Raw genomic sequence first — 6,991 nt, forward strand, 5'->3', positions numbered from 1 at the left:
CGGAGTATAAAATAAGTTGAACTTACCCGGTGAATAAGGAGACCCCACTATCACCTCCATATCCAAGTAGGATTATAACAATTATATATATATATATATATATATATATATACACAGCAACTATACCACGTCTTCACCAATCCAGGGCTGGGTCCGAAGAGCTGCTAATATTGTGGGTCCTATTGTAGCATAGGACCCACTGTAAAAGGTAGAATAGAAGATTGCATGTGAGTGCAAAAAAAATATATATATATCAGCGCTTCTTACAAAGACTATGGTAGCAAGAAACTAGAAGGTCAGCAATAGAAAAACAATTCTTTATTCGGACACACGGTGTATTTTGCACAAATATGAACCCCTTTCTTTTGAATAAGGTCATATACATGAGCGATTCTGTTTTTTTCTTTTTCACTGCATCACGGTGTGGGAAAAAATCTGCGGCCTATGCTACCTTTGGGCGTTCCCCCAGAAAGTATCGCTCATTGCTTTCAATGGGGCCAGATAACAAGCACGTTGCACACCGTGCCATGTGCACACGAGTGCGATGTGAGGCTTCCCATTGAAAATATAAGAAAAATAGCAATTCTGGCATTGCTTTTAATTTTTACAGTGTTCACCATGCATGATAAAGAACAAAATATTTTCATTATTTAGGTCGTTACGAACTCAGTAATACCTAGTAGTTGTTGCTCTTTTTTATTTTGGTATTTTATGTGGGGAAAAAATAAATTTTGGGTTGTTTTTTTAAGCAGATTTTATTTTCTTAAACTTTTTTGACACTTTTATTTTTTAGTCTTTCAAGGGGACTTGAAGATGCGATCCCTTCGATCACTAGGATAGTTCACTGAATTATTTATGTATTGCATTCTACTAAGCTTATGAAAGCAGTGTATTAGACTCTACCGTAGGTGAGGCCTATTAGGCTGAGTAAAAGCCTATTTAGACACCGATTATAGCTCAAAAGCCATCTGTGAGTGATAATCGTCACCATCGTGCACTATTCGTTCATCGCTGATTTCTAGCAAGCTATAAATCACCGTTGACTGTTATCAGCGCCACACGCTGATTCTCTCAGCGGGCGGCACTGATAGCATTCTTTCAGATGGCATCTCGCTGGGACTTCTCAGCAGCACACCAGCTGAAAGCTCGGAGAACAAAGCAGCTGTTTGCATATACAAAACAGCTGCTGTTCTCTAAGTTATTAGCCGCGTCCCGCTCTGCCTGCATTTAACACTTTAAGTAGCTAATTAGCTACTTAAGAGTTATGCAAAGATGATCGCTCAAAACTGTCACTCAAACTGTCTTTGAGCGATTTTTGAGCGATCATCTTGCAGTGTAAATCGGCCTTTACATGGCAGACACAGATGCCTTTGTCACGCTTCCACCTGCCATGGGAACCCATTAGTGCCTTGTGATCACATTGCAGTGTGCCGATGGGTGACAGAAAGAGCCCCTTCCCCCTGTTATCTGCTTACATGCTGCAGTTGCTATTGATTGTGGCATATAAGTGGTAAACTGCCAGGGTCTGAGGTTTCTCCTCTCCTGGAAATTAGAGTGAAGCCTGGCTGTCAGACATCAGCCAATCCACTGGCTTAAGAAGACGTCTGTACAAGTTTAAAGCCCATTTATTGAGGTCAGTAAAAAGGCGTATTTGCCGTCACTAAGAGTTAAAGTATTATCTCGCCATTAGAGCCCCCTGTTAAAGTTAAGTTGACTCTTCAGTTAGGTGAAGGCTGTGGATCTGACTCTGAAATTTTTCACTAGGTAATGTAGCATCTTCTTGCTATGGGGGAAATAAAGTAATATATGCTGCTAAGTCTGGCAGACGTGGGCATCATTCTCTGAATGTGTGATTGCCTTTTTTCCAGCACATCCATGGTTAAATTGGTTCTGCCTCTTCCACCCAGCTGCAGATTGTCATCTCTTCACCACTATATAGAGGTCCCAGACCTGACAGCCTCTGCTGCAGTGTTGGTGTAGGAGTCCTCTCATGTATGCACATGTTGCAGTCGGTGCTTGGTCTTAAGTTTGCTCAGTACTTCCAGCTTGGTCCTGAACTTGCTCACTTCTTGGTTCTGCAGACGGCGTGGTCTTATCTAACTTCCTGGCTTCTGGTGACCAGTCCTGACAGGGTTAATCAGAACTTAGGTTCCTGCGCAGAGCCGCCCTTATCAGGGCAAATTCTCTGCCGTTGATAGACAGGGACTTTCCATCTCCTGCTTCCAGCATAGGGCTGGATCCCCAGGTCACCTTTGTATTCCAAGCCACGCCTCATCCGGATTTCCAGAGCCGTCTGTCTGCCCTGCCGGCCTGATCCATCTACTGGTTGGGCGAAACACCGGATCCACAGTAAATCCCTAACACATACTGAGCATTCAACTTGCTGAAGTGGGAGGAGTCTCTTACTAAGCAGTCACTCACATTTATGTTATCTGTATGAGACGCCCCTCTTCTGACAATATTTGAAGATTCTTGTAACATCGAAATTTATGACTAACAGATTATGTAGTTTTAAAGGACAGCAAGAAAAAAAACCTTCCCAGCCTTACTGCATGACATAGATGATAATTATAATATTCTATTGTCACATGCAAGCATTCACTCCTTTAGACAGAATGGGACAGATTTACTATTGAAAAATTTCTAGTTTTCTGTCGCAAATTGTACCAGAAAGCTTCCTTTTATGCTTTTCACATTTATGTGTTTTAAACAAATTCAGAAAATTTGGCATAAACTAAGCGAATTAACAGGTGTCAGAAAGTTATGCCAGATAGTCTAAAGATGCACCAAATGTATCATCCAGTAGAGCTGCTGTGTTGAATCTGGTGCCCTTACAGACTGTCTCGTCTAGGTTTACCTGTCTAATTATTAGATACCATTAGTAAATCTGCCTCATTATGTCGATCCTTGCCAGTAATGCCATGGTACCGGTTTTAGGTCTTGCAATCTTTATTTGTTGGAACCCATGCCTGCACAATAACGGCACAGATGTATAAACCTAAAAACTATTGCTGGCATTCATCAAGTCAGTCATTTTTTTTAAATTTTAGTTAATACCAGCATTTACTTCTGGAATTACAATGGATGTAAAGAGTCTGTAGACCCCTGTTAAAATGCCATGTTTTTGTCATGTTAAAAAATCCGACAAAGATGAATCGATTCAGATTTATTTCTACCTTCAGGGCTCCTACACACGGTTGGATTTGATTTGCGGAATCCGGGGCTGGTGGCTGTCCTCGGGTTCCGCAACAAATACCGCCCATAGCCTCCTATGGAGACCTGATGGTTCCTGTACACGAGCGGAAATTTCCGTGCATGGCAGGAAAAACATAGCATGCTCCATTCTGTGCCGTTTTCTGTCCCATGTCCCTTCTGTATTGAGCACTGTAGAAGGGTCGTGAGATTCGCGTCATCACCTAGTGATGGCGTGGACTCCTCTGTACTGCACAAGTACAGGTACGTGGAGTCACTGGCCGACGCAGGGTCTGATCCTTCTGCGGGATCCCGCATGCAGGTTCTGACCCTGTCATGTGTAGTAGGCCTCAATGTGTACAATTCTATTGAAAAACAAACTGAAATCAAGGCGTGAACGCCCTCTTGTATTCGGGGATGTGCTTGTGTTCAGAATTAGCCAATCACATTTAAACTCCTGTTAAATAGTAGTCGGTATTAACAGACTTTCTATATCCATGGTACAAGTAGCAGAGCCTGTGCTTCAACAGCAAATGGGGACCTCAATTGCAGACTCTGGGTTAGTAAGCAGGAAATGATGGAGATGCAGAAATGAAAAAATGTAATTTTCTATCAAGAAAGTAGAATTGATTTTACAGGTGGTGACCATAGATCAGGTGAAGTTCTTTCTTTGTTCTTATTTGCCGTTTGTACAGAATTTCTGATTAAAATTTATGAAAACATTTAGAAATAACAATCGGGATAAATGATACTGATTAAAAATGTATTTCTTATTTTTTATTTCTTTTAGTTCCCAGAAGGAAATTGAACTAGCGATTATCTGATTGCATGTACCATACACTGCAATACTCAAGTATTGCAATATATCATAAGTTTACTGCCATTCTATTAAACCCTGCCACACTCAGGGCTTAATAGGCAGAAATACATGGCAGCCCTTGGGGTCTTTCATAAGGCCCCAGGCTGCCCTAGTGGTTGAATGGTAGCCTGAAATCTTGTGGTAGTGGAGCTGTTCTGGTAACAAAGGAAACCCCCTCCCTCTGTCAGGCCATTTAAATGCTGCTGTCAAAATTAAAAAAGGTACATTTTTTCAATGTAGTTATTTTGGTTCTTTAAAAAAACAAGTACATAATTTATTTTATATGTGTCTATATTTAATAAAGAAATACATGAGTCCCTTTAACGTGGGCTACAGTTACAACACAACATGAATAGGTTGCTAACAGAAAATATACAGCAATTCCCTATTACAGGGTGCTTCAGAAGTCATGGCCACCTGGAATATCTTCGGAACGAAAAGAGATACAAGTTGAGAACAGTGTGGATCACGTAAATGGGAGGGGGGGGGGGGGAATGTTTTTTTGGGGGGCACTATTATGGTGCCTGTTGGCCATCTTGGATTCAGCCGAAGAAATATCAGTGGAAATGGGGTCATGGGATACAAGATTTAAGGGTAGAATTTCATGATTTTGCTGATGCGTGCAAAGCTTTTTTCAATACCTGTAACCATTTTCTAGTTATGGGTGTCATGTTAAGTATTAATAAAGTTATGTTGAATTATGCGGTATAGAAAACACTAATCTCATGTTTTCAGACACAAGAAGATGCCGTTAGCAATCCAGGGCGGAATTACGATCGTCTTGATCGGTGACAGAGGTTCACATGAGGTGGCCGAGGCTTTCAATCTACTAGGAAGACACCAGTGATACTGGTAGTGCTCATGGCAAACCGAAAACTTGTTGTTCAAGCAGTGTTTGTGAATCGTGCATCTTGTTCACACGTTTGTAACACCCACTGACAGAATTCCAAGTGGTGGTCAGTGCCATCTTCACACAACTTTTGTGTCAGCTTGTATGGATGATACCTGTGTGTCGTGAGGATCCTACAGTTGGCTGTCTCACACTATGCTCCAATGCCAGTCTTCTGCTGCTTTGCTGCGCACTCTTCGGGAAAACAGCTAGCACTGCTGTCGACACCTGGGGATCGGAAACCTTGCTCGGATGACCACCTGGGGATCGGAAACATTGCTCGGATGACCAGTTCTCAGTTTGTCCTGGATGCTACCAGTTTCCCCGAACTTCTGAATCAGTTCCCTGACGGTTCTTGCACTCACTGGTGTCTTTCTGAGTAATTTCAAAGCCTTGGCCATCTCACATGAACTTCTGTTAGCAACCATCAGGATGACTTCAATTTTGTCCAGTATTGTTAATGGCATCTTCTGGTACCTGAAAAAACATGATCAGTGTTTCCATACCACATAATTCAACATAACCACTTAATTAATACTCATTGTCACATCATTCATAACTCGGAACATGGTTGCAGGTTTAGCAACAATAATTGCACCAATTTCTGATGACCTCCTTTCAATTGAAGTTTCTTGGACTGAATCCAAAAAGGCTGAGGGACACAGGCCAAAAAGTTTCCCCCACCCATAAGTGTTCTACAAAGTTTCCTACTTGTATCTCTTTTCGTTTAGAAGATGTTCCTGGTGGCCCTGAATTTTGAATCACACTATATTATTAATGGATGATGAGGGTGTTTACAAATTGGTGGGCGGAACTGTGGTTTATTTTCACTAATAGACACTGCATAGAAGAATTTATACATTACATTGTACATCAATATATTTAGAAGGATTCCATATTGTTTCTTCACATTTGCATAATTAAAATGAATACAGATTGCAAGAAGTCCATAATTGTGCACAAGGAGGTTATCATTTTTTTTGTAGTTTTACATTCTAAATAAATGAGAAAAAAAAATCGCAGTGGTGACACAACTGCTTTATAGTCACTAGACTAAGATCTGATTAATATGCACATGAATATCCACATTTTAGGTGGAAGTCCTATGTAAAGATAACCTGCCACAAGAAAGGGTAATTCTGAACTGTGGACAAAAATGTTAAGGTCAGGTTTTACATTGTACCTTATGTCTGCAGCATATATGCTTGTGTGAATAGGCCCCTAGAGCTACATAACACTTGACTTATCTTTATTTTTTTTGTATTATGATTAACCCTTTCCAATCCACTGTCTGACCTCTGAAGACATTATGATTTAAGGCTGTACAGCTCTGTTGTTGGAAGACGTCCGTCAGGTTTCTCTTACTGTATATTGCCAGCCCCTCTGCTGTCGGAGTCTATCCAACGTGTCACCTCATGCAGTACTGGCTTTAACCAGCAGATAGTGCCGTTGTATAACGGCAGAAAAAGAGTAAGCCCCCCCCCCCTAGGAAAACTAGTATACAAATTGGATTGGAGAGGATTAATGGGGCAGGGGAAGAAAATTTCATACAGGATGCCATCTGACCTAAAGCTGGCCCTGGTCCTAGAGTAATGGCCATTCTCTGTGATTGTTTTTAATTTTTTATTTCCCCTTCTGTGATGCATTTATATTAGTGTAGGGACCCACTACAACGTAAGGAACCATGAAGTGGTTAGTGGGCTCATGTATCTTGGCCAACATTCAACCAATGCCTTGCATGTATTATCTATCATTCACATGCAGTGTGGCATTAAGACTCCAGGGGGAGCCCAGGGTGGCAGTACCAATGTGGTTCACTGATGGAAATGCAGGGCAGCCCGCCGAATTATCATGGCGTCATTAATAGGTTGCTGGTCTGCATGGTGAACTACATATATCAGAATGGTCTGGCACCCTGTAGCCACTATGTGTGGGAGTATACACCAAGCAACCCCCCCCCCCCTCATTATCAAGAGGCAGTGTGAGTGGGTGTCTCATCGGTGTCCTGCAGAGGTGTAATTCGCTACTCCATTTGGTGGTCAGCTACCTGC

Source organism: Eleutherodactylus coqui, chromosome 11 (assembly GCF_035609145.1).
Source record: "Eleutherodactylus coqui strain aEleCoq1 chromosome 11, aEleCoq1.hap1, whole genome shotgun sequence".
Lineage (NCBI taxonomy): Eukaryota > Metazoa > Chordata > Amphibia > Anura > Eleutherodactylidae > Eleutherodactylus > Eleutherodactylus coqui.